Here is a 14,063-nt window from a genome sequence, read left to right on the forward strand (position 1 = left end):
CAAGTCTCCTCTGTAAGTGACCGGGGCAGTGGTTTAATATCCAGGCAGCAATGACGGGAGGAGGAAGTGTTGGGGTGGGCTCTTGAGAGAAGAACCAGGGACATGACTCAGTTGGTGGCCAGTCATTCAGAAGACCCTACATTCATCCTCACACCCATATAAATCTGTGAGCATTTCCTTTTCATGCCAGTGACACTGGAGGCTGCAGATGCTTGTGAGGTAGACATCCATCTGTCACTAAGGTAAACATTTTCTGGTGTCACCCAGGGCCCAGCGCTACCACAGTGTCTTCAGAGGACTCCACGAGGGTCAGAAGTAGAGACACTGGGAACAGCTTTCTTGAAAGCTCTGAAGAGGGAGGAAGGGGCCTTAAGCCAGCAGATGCACAGCAAAGGGGTGGAGAATGTGAGGCTCTCAGATGGCCCCCACCTTCCCTTGGGGGTGCCCCTAGCTGGCCTCTCCCCTACCCTCACCTGCCCCTTTGAGATTTGAGCCACAGACCTCACCTGGAGGCGGTACAGATAATATGCTGTGCCATCAGAACTTCAGTTTTGAAAACTGGAGTCCTCACCATCCACACAGGCCTGAGCTGAGACGGGGCAGGTTGGGCAGGTTGCGTTTAGAGGTTAAAGCTCTGGGACACACATAGTTTCTTGGCTATAGGGCTGCTGCACTCCCCGGATCACACTCCCTCTGCATCTGAGTCTCCAGCTCCTCGAGAGTCACAGACCAAATTCGCTGCATGGCTTCCAACAGATTCTATCTTAGCCTTATTTTCTCTGTCTGTGGTTCCATATGAGACATACAGCTCCCAAGACCAGTAATGGACAGAGAAGGGGAGAGGGTGCCCCAGGGCAGCCACTAGGGATTGTGTGTGTGTGGGGGGTTCTGGTCATCGATGAGCTTCAAGCACTGTCAGGGAACCAAAGTGTGAGTTGATGGCATCAGAGAGGCACAGGTCCCTGCAGGAGAGGTTGGAAAGGAGAAACCTCAATGTCCTCCAGGCCCCAACACCCCCTCACGCCCAGCCCTCATATCCCCCATCTCCCACTCCCTACCCTGGCTCTGGCTAAGACCAGTTAACACTTACTTCATTAAAAGGTCAAAGGCAAACTCTGCCCCTTTCCCTTCCCACATCCCTGCTCCCACTCCTCTCTAGCCACAGGGTATATATACTGCCTGCTCCCCCACACAGGCTCCATCTTGCTCTACGACCCTTGCACAAGCTGTGCCCTAGGGCAGTGGCTGTAAAGGGACCAGGGAGCCTGGCAGGAGGTGGAGCTGTGTGAGGCTCTGGAACAGGAGAGTGGAAGCATCATCACCGTTTCAAAGCTCTATCAGGAAATGGAGTGTGGGTCACATTTGGGGGAGCAGTGGGAATCTGGGTCCAGGTTGGAGATGGGATGAATCACTGAGTGACAGAAGGTAGCAGTGGCCTGGACATCGCGGGGTGAGGGATAGGAGTTTGGTGTGGAACAGACACATCTTACAGACCTACTCTAGTGGCTTGCCTGGCTGGTGTGGGCATTGAAGGTTGAATGTACAGATATTGGGCTTCGGGAGGTCCAATGATTCCCGGAGGAGCAGAGACACCTTCACCAATGAACAGACACTCTTACTAAAACCCCTCTTTCATTTGTAACAGAAGCATAGTATTCCCCTGGGTGCTGACACCGGTCCTTTGTGCCTCTCCCGTTACTATCCTTAGCTTCTCTCTCCACAGGGGGACAAAGGTCCTCAAAACTGGTGGCTTCTGAACAGGAAGCAGGAGGCTGCTAGAAGTATTCCCCCAAGAGCCCCCACCTCCCGAGGTCTCTGGAAAATCCTCTGCAATTGGGTTTTATCGAGGCAGGGGTTTGGGGAAGCTGAGGGGAGAAGGAAGGGAAGGAGCATGTGTCTGAGTGTGGGGTGACAGATTCTGTTTAGCACTGGGAACTCTTCCTTTCTACGGGATTTAAGGCAGGCCAGAAGAGCAAAGGCTGGGAGGGAAACACAACCTCCTGTCTCGATGGGAACACAGTCTGAAGGACGAAGGCCCACCCTGGTGACAGCTGCATAGGGACAGAGCTGTCAGAGAGGCAGGTCAGGAAGGCAGACAGACAGACAGACAGACAGACATGAGCTCCCCTGGGCTTAGGGGAAGGTGACATGGAGCTGCTGGGGAGGGTAGAGCATGGCACCAGGTCTGAGGTCCTGGAGCCCCCTGAGCCTGCAGGCCCCCCCCAACTCAGCCTCTCTCTCAGTCTCTCCCAGCTCCTCTACCCACTGCCATCAACACAGAATAGAACTGTGTTTTTATAACTTCTCTTCCCCTGGTACTGAGTCCATGTGCACAGGGTTATATTAAAAACAAACAAACAAAAAACAGGATGCAGAGAATTGCCAAGTTTCACAGCCGCACCTCTTGGAACTAATCCAGGTGTCTTTTCCCTTGGGGATGCCAGAAAATGGCAGTGGCCTCTGGGCTCCTAGGTGGCAGGACCTGGGACACATCATTAATACATAGATTCTCCCAGCTCCTGATGCCCGTCCACATGAAGCCTGGGGTGAGTGAGCCTGCAGCCATTGACTGCACGGCGCTGCAGGAAACCAAGCACAGGTGAGCACTCTGCCTCTGGCTCACACTCACACCTTGGGGTGTTCCCTCAGGGGACTTCCGGGGTGCTCAGTGTTCCCATCCCAGGTCTGTGACCGGGGTTAGGAACATCTGTGTACAGGATTGTCACCTCCAGTGGACATGCTTGTTCCCATGCTCAATGAACAGTTGAACGCATGGGCAGAGCCAAGTCCTTCGGAACCTCAGGACCGAACTCTCCTCCAAATGGGTGCTGTGGACAGGCCAGGAAACTGAGACCCTAAGAAGCTGAGACAGGAGAATTGTGAATTCAAGACCAACCTGGACTGTAAAGGAGAACCCTTTCTCAGAAATCAAAACCCCTCCTACAGAAAGACCTCCCGGATTCTACCCTAATAAAGAAGCTGCCCAAGGAGCTGGCAGCATGGTTAGGAGTGGAGCCCACCTAGAATCCCCCAGCCAGGGGGCCGGGCAGAGTTCAGGGATATAGCTTGCTCGGTTGAACAGAGTCCTCCGAAGGGTAGTTGCATAGTCTCTTCGCCTGTTACACTCAATGTCGTGGACGCCTACCCTTCCTGTAGCTGTACTTTCCAGTTCGGCCTTTGTTGTTTGAGACACAGCCTGGCATAGCCGAGGCTAGCCTGGGACAGCCTTGACGTTTGAAAGGTGACAGACATTCGAGAAATGTTACCTGTTTTACGGAGGGGGATGTTAAGGCCCAGTAAAGGAAGAATTCTTCATGACTAAACCCACTAGGTCAAAAGAGGTTTTTCTTTGGGCCAAAGCAGGAAGAGAAGACAATCCCCAGGATCTTCTCTCCATCACCTGGACAGGAGCTCGCTGCTGGTTCATCAGTGAACAGCGATGAAAAGATGCTTATGACCATCTTGAGGGAGGAGGAAGCCGAGCCTGTGGTGATGGCAGGGAGACTGCAAGGGTGCATAGGACAGACGCAGCACTACCTGGTCTGTGTAGGATGCGGTCCAGCTCAGGGGAAGAGAAGACCGTCTCCTGACTCATGTTCTTTACCTGCTGGAAGGAGGGACTCCATCACAGGGACTGAGGCAAAACATTAGCTAATGCGTATTGCTCCAGATTCCAAGCGGTGTGGGGCTGCTGGGTGACCCCTTTATCAGGTGGTTCTGCTGTTCACACACCTCCGTGAGCTGGGAAGATGAGACCTGCAGCAGCCTAGGTGCAGCCTGGGCGATGTCACCTATGAGGGCAGCTGCTGGGGGTGAGGGCTGCAGGGCGTGTGCGTCCCTTTCTTTGTACCTTCTGAGATCTCAGAGTGAGCTTGGGACCCGGGCCTCTGTATGCAGCTCTCCAGGGTCACCAGGCCCCCCTGAGCTCTCCCAAGGGAGCCACTGATACCCCAGGACCTCTGAGGACATAGTAATAGTGACAAGGAAGAAAAGGTGCAGGCATGTCCTGGGGAGAGTGGCATGGTGAGGTCTCTGGTTCTGAGTTTGAATTAATTCCAGCCTGCGACGACACACCGTCCTTCTGTGTGGGCTCATTCAGGACAGTCGAACTTTATTTGACTGGTTGATGAACATTTAGCGAGTGCCTACTGTATGCCAAACCCTGCTTAGGTCAACAGGGACACGGGGGAGGGGTAAGGTTAGCTGTGCCCTCACAGTCTGATTTCAGAAGCTGAGACAGGGGGATGATGACTTTGACGCCATACCGGGATACACAGAATAAAAGGGGGTATAGTGGGTGAGGTGGCACATGCTTCCCATCTCAGCACTGGAGAGTTGAAGCAGGAGTTCAAGGTCATCCTCAGTTACATAGCAAGATAAGGCCAGCCTGGGCTACAAAGACCCTGTCAAAAAAGAAGGAAGGAAGGAAGGAAGGAAGGAAGGAAGGAAGGAAGGAAGGAAGGAAGGAAGGAAAGAATTAGACATACACAGAGCTGACAACTTTGCCTACATCCTTTAAATTTTGCTTTATCTTATTTTTTGAGATAGGATTTCACGTAGCCCAGGCTAGCCTCCGCTTCACTGTATACTGGAGACATTGAACTCTTGATCCTCCTGTCTGCGCCTCCCCAGAGCCTGATGACAGGGATTTGTTGGCTGGGGATGGGCCCCAGTGCCTGACCATGGGGGTGGGACACTCCCCCAAACTGAGCCCACCCCAACCCTGTTCCTAAGGTCGCAGGACTCTTGCCCAGTCCAAAGTGGTGGGGAGTCAGCACCCTCAGAGACAGAAACCTGGACAGCATTCCCAGCCATGCACACCCACTGTGGCTCACGGCTATCATTTTATCCTCCCACACGTTCATAGCCTAGGGACTGGCGACTGACGGTGGCTTCTGTTGGCTGGTGGTGCAGCAAGCTGGGCAGACAGCCTCAGCCCCAGACCCTACACCCAGCCTCTGATCCTAAAGAAGGAACAGAACCCCCATATACAGTCCTAGGAATTCCCCAGCCAGGCCCACATTGAGGGGGGGGGAGGGGAGTTGTCCAGCAAAGCTCTCCCTCTGTGCTTTCTTCCCTTGAAGTCTCTCCCCCAGTGCCTGGGGACAGATTGATCGTGGTGTGTGGGTGTCACTCACAGATCCACACAGCCTGATGGAGAGAAGGAGCTCTGGGAACCAGGGCCTGCACCCCAATGTGGTGTCCCAGCGTGGGGGGACCCTGGCAGCCCTGCCTCACAAGGGTCCCAACCCTGTCCACACTTGGTGGTCTCACCATTCAGACCCTATGAGAGGCCCAGGGAAAGAGGTTGCTTGATCGGGGTCATACATCCGAGAGAGGGGCAATGCAGACTCTCAGAGTGGGGTTGAGTCTGGAGTGACATGGACCTGTGATTCCCTCGCATCCGGAGCCAGGATCGAGGGCTTATTCTCTGGGAGGCGTGCAGAGCGCGCCTCCTGCTGGGCACAGCTGGAATCTGTGCAACGCTGACCAGCTCCCAAGAAAGACCTCTCAAGACACCTGAGATTTCTTGGGGGGCAACTCTCAGCTCTTGTGCAGCTCCTTTCTGAGTTTTCTTCGTTAGGGTCTCCATTGCTGAGAAGAGACACCATGACCAAGGCAACTTTTCATAAAGGACAATTGGAAATTTCAAAAACAGACAATTGGGTCTGTTTTACAGGCTCAGAGGTTCAGTCCATTATCATCAAGGCGGGAAGCATGGCAGCATCCAGGCAAGCCTGGTGCGGGCAGAGCTGAGACTTCTACATCTTGATCCAAGGGCAGACTGGAGAAGACTGGCTCCCACAAAGCCCATTCCCACAGTGACACATTTCCTACAACAAGACCAAACTTCCTAAGAGTGCCGCTCCTGGGCTAAGCATATACAGACCATCACATGACCTAATCTTTTCATCTCTGTTTTCTCGTTCTAAGATGATCCCTCCTAAACACCTAGCCTTTATTGATCTCTGCGGTCTGTAGCTTTGTTCCCATCCAACACTAGCCCTGTCCGCTCCCCAGCCCCAGGTACCCACCACCCTATTTCCTGTTTCTGTGGCTCTGATCAATGCAGAGAACGCCTGGAAGTGGGACTGTGAGGGATGCGTCCTTTGTGAGTATGGCTCACATCACTAGATATCATGGGGAGCCGGTGTCTGAATGACCTCCCTCTTCCAGGCTGAGTAATACTCCTCTCTCTCTAGACACCATACCTCATCTCCTCTATCTCTTCAGTGATGGACACGCAGGCAACTTCCATTGGTTGACTACTGTGAATAATTCAATTAAAATTGCCATAAACTCACGTCAGAATCTATTCTTTCTACTCGAGTGTACCTAGGTGGGGAATGCCCTGGGGCCATGGAGGTCTTCCGGAAATTTCAAATTGTTTTCCATATAGCCCTAGTGGTGTGTGTCCTCATCCTTATGGACAATTTGTAAGTTGTTGTTGTTGTTGTTGATGATGATGATGATGATGATGATGATTGTTTTTCCGAGACAGGGTTTCGCTGTGTAGCTTTGGCTGTTCTGGAACTCACTCTGTAGACCAGGCTGGCCTTGAACTCAGAAATCTGCCTGCCTCTGCCTCCCAAGTGCTGGGATTAGAGGCATGCACCACCTTGCCTGGCTATTATTATTATTATTATTATTATTATTATTATTATTATTTACTACTGCTTCTAAGCTGGGTATGGACTTAGGGTTTCCTGCATGCTAGGAAATCATTCTACCCCCCCACCATGCCCCCATGCCCACTTGATCTAGAGGCTCAAGTGCACCAGAGCACCTCTGCTAGACTCTGTGAGGACCTGGTGAGGGAGACACTGGCAGAGCCAGAGAAGACAGTCCACATCCTCACAAGAACCCACTCAAGGCTTCACTGGGGAATTCTAGGCAGAGGCTCCACCCTGTCCACGCCCCAGCCTCTCACCAGGGGATTCTCGGCTAGTGGGAGGGGTAGGCTCGAGCCCTGAACCCACACAGCTGAGTTTGAGCCCCACTTTATCACACCTATGATATCTGTGGGTTCCTTAGACTCTAGGTGTTCAACAACCAGAAGCCCCAAAACCTGCTTCAGTGACACCTGCTCCCACGCCCCACCCCCACCCCACCCCCACACCTCAAAAACACACCAGCTACCCTGGCTCATACTTTGAAATCCAGGGTATGAAGATCTGGAGCTGTGGTCTCTATCTTTGATACTGAGCTGTGTTTAGGGTCGTGTGTGGCTGTCACAAGGGTGAGCTCCTGGTATAGAGTGGCTAGAGGCCATGCTCAGCACCCCGCAGAGCCAGGATGGCTATTGAACTTATGTTCCTGGCCCAGAGCACAGACAATCTGAAATCAGGAAAGCCACTTGGGTCTGTCTGTGCTGCTCCGGGCAAGTCACTTAACCTCTCTGGGTATCAGTTAATATCTCTCAAAAGCCTGGATTTAGTTTTGTGTGATAAGGCTCATGCCAGGAAGGTCAGGATGCAGTCAGCAAACACCTGAGGAGAGGCTTCCTGAAGAGGGAGATGGCAGAAGAGGTTTTAGAGGTTTTTCCAGTGTCCTTGCTGTGACAGGGCCATCCAGGCGCAGGAAGTGCAGACCCGTGATAAGAGAGTTGGGGTGGAGTTTGGGGTAAGGTGGAGGTGTCGGGGATGGGTTGGGGGTACTGGGGATGTGGGAATCACTCCCAGACTGATTTTCCAGGTTTCACAGCTGCCGGCCGTGTCTGGCCTCTGTCAGCGAGGACATCACAGTATTCCTCCTTACTCCAGAGACACTCACTGAAAGAGAGTCACAGCAGTACTCAGGAACCCCAAAGAGTGTCCCAAGGCAAATGGTGGGGTGCATTTGTCATGGGAGTCCAGGTGGCACTCTAACTACCTAGTGGGTAAACTGAGGCCCGCCCAGAGGGGTGCAGGTGTCTCGGAGGCGCATCTCTTCGCTTTGGCATTTCAGATCTCTGTCGCGCGGTGCATGCATACCCCCCGTTTTCCTCTGACCCAGTCTTCTTCCTCCTCCCTCCAACACTTTCCCGCCGCGGCATCCCTTGCACCGCTCTCGCCTGGGCACTCAGCGCAGCGCTATTCCGGAGGAATCCCCCGGCCGCAGACCACGCCCTCGCCCACGCCCGCGTCATGCCTCCCACCTCCTGGCAGAGGCTTGCTGCCATTGGCTCCTTCGTACACCGCCTGTGCGCTGCCATTTGTTGAGCCAGTGAGCGACTAGAGGGGGCGAGCCCTTTCTCGGGGGCGTGGCCTCCTAGCCAGCGGCCGGGCTCAGATCCAGCGGCCAATGCCTCCGGTCCCACAGAGGCACCTACAGAAAACTGAAGGCTTGACAGATCCCGAGGAGCAGGTGAGCGATGGGGTCCTGCACTGGCTATCCTGGGTTCTTCCCGTCCCCTCCTATACCCACACCGTCCTCTGTATATCCCGCGTCAGTTTCCCTCTGTATACCTATTACTGGCTGTGGGAGCATGGGTGTTGTGAGCAGGTTGCTGTTGGGCTACTGTAATAGTCCTAACACTCGTCCTTAAGAGAAGACTTGATGGACTTGGCCCTGTACAGGTGTGCAGCCTGACTCCAGAATGGTCTAGGTATTCTCCGAGGTAGCCGGCTGGACCCCACTGTGGCGCTCTCTGGCTGATGCAGAAATCCCACCTGAGCAGGGTTACCCTGACTGGGACTGGCACTGCAAGCTTCCCGTGGCCCGAGGGCTTGGACTCAGTTTTACCAGCTGGGAACTGGGACAGTGGCTGTCACATAATTGGCAGGTGACCTGATCCAGGTCTGCAGCCTCCTGGCTCTTTCAGTGGCCGCCCAAAGGATAAACTGGGGTCCAGAATATGGGCTGTGGATGGCCAGGAAGATGGAGACAGAAAGGGAACGGGATTCTGGTTTGTCACCCTTGTGAGCATCGGGTCTGGAGAGGGACAGGGCGGAACACTAAACTGGAAACAGGCCTCTGGGTCACTTCCTGAGCTCCAGGCTGTGACACCTCTGGAGACCTTCCTTGGGGTTAGGACACAGCTCAGACAAACCTGACTCACTTTAACAAGTAACTTAATTATAAGCCTCAGTTTCCCTGTCTGACTTGGGACAGTTGTTTCACGACTCCCTGAGGCTTCTGGGGGGACTAAAAACAAAGACAAAATAGAGGCTGAGCCAGGGTGGGCTACACACTGAGGCCGTGTCTAAAACAAAGGGGACCTAGGGTGTAGCCCAGTGCATAGAGTGCTCACCTAGTAAGCAAGAGGCTGGGGTTCCAGCCCCAACACAACATAAACCAGGGCATTCACCCAGTGCTTAGATCAGAGGCAGGTGGATGCCTGTAAGTTTGAGGCCAGGTCTACAAAGTGAGTTCCAGGCTAGCCATAACTATGTATGGAGATCCTGTATCAAACAACAGCCAAACAAGAAAGAAATCGAGAGAAGCGGGAGGAAAGGGGGGAGGAAGGGAGGGAGAGAGAGAGAGAGAGAGAGAGAGAGAGAGAGAGAGAGAGAGAGAGAGAGAGAGAGAGAGAGAGAGAGAGAGAGAGAGAGAGAGAGAGAGAGAGGAGAGAGAGAGGAAGGACAGGAATGTAGGCTTTGAGTGCCAAACTTCCTGTTTTTCTGTCCTGGGACCTCAAAGTGGCCGGCTCTTCTCCACATGGAATGTCCTTGCACTCGGGACCTTTGTGCGTGCTGAGCCCTCTACAACCCTGGCAGATCAACACAGGCAGCGCCAACTTTAAAACATAATAAGTTCATGATCTGGGCCGCACCTAGGATGTGGGTGACTGGGTGGGATGAGGGCGGAGCCATGGGGACTGTACAATGTAACAGAACAAAGAGAGTCATCACAGAACACCTGCCCTGTGCTTCCCATGCTTGCTGAGCCAGACTTGAGGCAGGGCTCCGAGTCCTGTGATGGGCAAGTGGTGGATCCTGAGGGCATAAAGAGACAGAGACATGTCCCTCAGTTTACTCCCTAAGCCCTAGGCAAGCTAGGACTCACTTCACAAAAATCTGATTCTGAATGAGGGGACTCAGCATACAGGCCAAACAATCGTGGCCACAGGAAGGCATGCCACCCACTGATTCGGGTGCCATTCAGGGCTTAGAGGAGACTTAAAGAGAGTGAGGCTTGATCCGGGGGCCCAGTGATCTCACTCCTCCAAGAACCCCAGTGTCTCCCCTGCATGGTTTTTTTTTTGAACCCCAACCCTGTGTTTTCCCCATCTGGAAACCAGCAGAGGTCATTAAGGACCCTCCAGAGGGTGCTGTGCAGGTGGGGGCTCCTGCAGTCCTGACCAAAGGCCGGTTGACTGTGTACACAGCTCTGCAAGATTCTCAGACTAGATCAGTAGCGCCCCCCCCAATTTTAGGGTGTACCCCAGGGGAAGATTGTAGTGAGATGAGCTCCCAGGTAAGGGCTGGATTCAAGTCCCAGTTCTAACCCGGTGTTATTCTGTGCATATCTGTCAGCTCCCAGGCCCCTGACTCGGTTTCTCCTTTTGTCATAACCATGAGAAATTAGTTGTTTGATAAACTGTCCCTGAACACTGAGATAAGTGAAGTGTGGTAGCTAATGGCACCAGCACTCAGCAGTGACTGAAGCTGGCCCTGTGCCCACCATCTCCCGCCTCACAGTTGCTGGACTCTGTCCCGAATTATAATGGTAACTGTAAGAAGAGGAGCGTACTGGGGAACTGAGTGTTCATGGAGAGATCTGAGAGTTCCAGGGTAAAACAGCCACATAGCAACCTGGGGAAGTGGCGGGCTCAGCATGTGTAAAGGTCCTGGGGGCAGGACTGAGCCTGGTGTTCGAGAGGTGAATGGAGGAGGCACTGTGGCTGCAGAAGGAGATGGGACCATGGAGGGCTGAGGGCAGAAAGGGGAGCTAACTCAGTGCTCACAGGGGCTTCTGGCCTTTCAGGAATCCTGGAATGGGGGAAGCCGATACATCCTGGGGTTGAATGCACACACTGATAACCTTCATATTTCCCTTTTGTTAGAAACCATGAGTGGATGCTGGGCATGGTGGGACACACCTAAGAGGCTGGGCCAGGAGGATCATGGTAAATCCAACAGTAGCCTGGGCTACAGTGTTAAGACCCTATCATAAACCTCATTCCTAAAGAAACAGTGTAGAAGCTGAATCAAAGATCCATACTCTCTTTGGCTCTGTGACAGTCTCTTTAAAATATTTACTTATTCCTTTTTGTGAGTATAATGCTTAGAGGACAACCAGCTGGGGTCCTCACTTCTTCCTGGTCAGACTTGACAGCAAGTGCCTTTATGTGCTGAGCGATATTATAGGCCCTCTCAACACTCATTGCTTCAGTACATGGCCACTTTGCCTCACAGGCCTGCCACCTCCCATTCTCCTGGCTGTTCGGGAGCTCCCCAGTGTCCTTCTTGATTTCCCAGAAGCCTGGTGTAGATGGGCCATGCTGTTCAGGGTGCTGTGTGGAGGTGGAGCCCCCAGCCGGTCCCACTGCTCTGGGACAGACCCTGGCTGTGGTCCAGCCGCCCCTGGGATAGTCAACCCGGGTGGAGATGGAGGATGGCGGGCTTGGTGACATCAATTATGGATGTGAATGCACTTCACGGGTGACATAAAGAATTCATGAGGCCAGGGGCTGCCCAGGGGTGGGAGGCGGCATGAGCCTCACGAGCCGCCGCTGGGTTTCGGGAATTTTGCCATCTGGTTGTTAAACCCAGATTAAAAGTCAAGGAGTGAGTGCTTCCAGCTAAGTAAATCATGTTGTGTTTATTATTTATTACATTTATTTGCTGTGTGTGAGAGAGAGCCAAGGTGCGTGTGTGGAGGTCAGAGGACAACTTGTGGGAATCATTGTTCTCTTCCACCGTGTGGGTCTCAGGGACGTAACTCAGGTTATTGGGTTTGGTGGCAAGCACATTTACCCAATGCCATAGCAACAGAATGTAAACCATATAATAAATAAGAAGCTGGCCGGTGTGGTGGCACACACATGAGAAAAACTAGTGGCCACCAGCATAGAGATCACCCAGTGGATCTAGCTGCTTTGTGCCGTGGTCTGTACCCGAGTTTATCCGCCCTTTCTTGAGTGTGTTGGAAATGACCTTCCCAGGCTGGAGAGATGGCTCAGCAGTCTTCCAGAGGTCCAGAGTTCAATTCCCAGCAAACACATGGTGGTTAACAACCATCTGCAATGGGAATCTGATGCCCTCTTCTGGTGTGTTTGAAAATAGCAACAAGCTGGGTGTGGTGGCGCACACCTTTAATCCCAGCACTTGGGAGGCAGAGGCAGGTAGATTTCTGAGTTCAAGACCAGCCTGGGCTACAGAGTGAGTTCCAGGACAGCCAGGGCTATACAGAGAAACCCTGTCTCGAAAAACAAACAAAACAAAACAAAAGAAAGATACTCATATACATAAAATAAATAAATCTTAAAAAAAGAAAAGAAAAGAAAAGAAAATGGCCTTCCCAGGTTGAGAGTTCTCTTGTCACCTCCGTGGCTGAAGGGGGCTGTGTTTGCCACGGGAACCCAACCAGGACCCTCAGTCTGGACTTCATTACTTTGTGGCTGACCAGCCTGTGGAGATGGGGCCTGGCAGACTGATGGGTCAGAGGAAATATTTTCAGTTGTGGAAAGACACAAAGGACTGTCCGCCCCCATACACCTCTGGGTCTTCAGAGGGAGAGCCATTTTCATGATATGCAAATTAGTGCATGTGGAGTGTGACAGTAAAACTTTATTTACAAAAGTAAGCTGGATGGTGAGCAAGCAGGGTGGCATGTGTATCGGTGTGTGTGTGTGTGTGTGTGTGTGTGTGTGTGTTAGCAAACCATTGGGGATTGGGGTTGGGGTGTGTATATTAGCAGGTGGGAGGGGGCATGTCTCCTAGCACTTGCAATGACTTCAGAAAGCAGTGCAGACTTTTTATTTTGAGTACAGGATGTCCCTGTTGACCAGGCTGGCCTCCAACTCAGAGACATCCTTCTGCCTCTGCCTGCCAAGTGCAGAGGCGGGAGGATTAAAGGTCATCTGTGACACCTGGTGTGCCTGATACTGAGGGTGGAACCCGGGGCTTGGGTACTCCAGGCAAGTCCTACTTGTTGCCCAGCCCCTGAAGCAGAGCCAGAGGGTGATTGTGGGCAAATGTCATAAAGTGTGGCATATATCACACCTGATTGTTGAATGAAATTTGATGTGACAGGAGTTGTCTTGTGAGACCCAGCTCTATCCACTGCTGTCAGAGGCCATCCTGGCCACCATTGATGGCCACATCCCCTCGGTCATCTGTGTGTGTCTGTGGAGAATGGAGCTGAAGCTCAGGTGTCCTCCTCAGTTGCTCTCTGCCTTGTTCTGTGAGGCAGGATCTCACTGAACCTGGGGCTCAGTGAAGGGGGCTAGACTGGCAGGTCACCGAAACCCCGGAATCCCCATTTCCACTTTTCCAGCGCTGCCGTTAGACCTGTTTGCATGTGGGTGGCAGGGATTTGAGATGTGCTTGCTTAGACAGCAAACTCTACACATTCAGCCATCTCTGAGGCCACTTGATGGACCCTTGGTTTTGGTGATCTGTAAGAGGTCAGATCTCAGCTCTGGGCTAGGAAGTTCGGGTGAATTTCTGCACTGTGGTCTCGGTGGGCTGAAAAGGGGGCACATATGGGTTACCCCAGTTTGAACCTCCAGTCATTGGGGCCCCTGTATCTTTTCAGGCTTCCCTTTCAAGAGTTCCTCACACCCCACTGAGTATTCAGGAACTAGTCCTTGCACGGACATTTTCTCAGCACTAGGTGTAAACCCAGTGGTAGGTGTTTTGTAGACCCCACCAGGACCAAGAGAGACCTGGCTAGCCCCCTCGAAAACTCTCCTCTCCCGTGTCTTAGACCCACAGGCTTGAGTTGCTCCACCCCCAGTACTGCCTTGTACTGGCTAGTTTTGTGTCAACTTGACACAGCTGGAGTTATCACAGAGAAAGGAGCTTTAGTTGGGGAAATGTCTCCATGAGATCCAGCTGTGGGGCATTTTCTCAATTAGTGATCAAGGGGGAAAGGCCCCTTGTGGGTGGGACCATCTCTGGGCTGGTAGTCTTGGG

The 14,063-nt window shown here is 52.8% G+C and overlaps 1 protein-coding gene across 1 annotated transcript in view; it reads left to right on the forward strand.

The window, feature by feature from the left end:
• Positions 1-8,229: 8,229 nt before the first annotated feature.
• The window catches only part of Tnfaip8l1 (TNF alpha induced protein 8 like 1), a 12,267-nt gene continuing 6,433 nt past the window's right edge, over positions 8,230-14,063 (forward strand). The window contains exon 1 of the mRNA XM_021218514.1: positions 8,230-8,346. The gene's annotated coding sequence lies outside the window, so the exon portion shown is untranslated. The remainder of the gene's footprint in view (positions 8,347-14,063) is intronic.

This window comes from Mus pahari, chromosome 18, assembly GCF_900095145.1.
Source record: "Mus pahari chromosome 18, PAHARI_EIJ_v1.1, whole genome shotgun sequence".
Taxonomy (NCBI): Eukaryota; Metazoa; Chordata; class Mammalia; order Rodentia; family Muridae; genus Mus; species Mus pahari.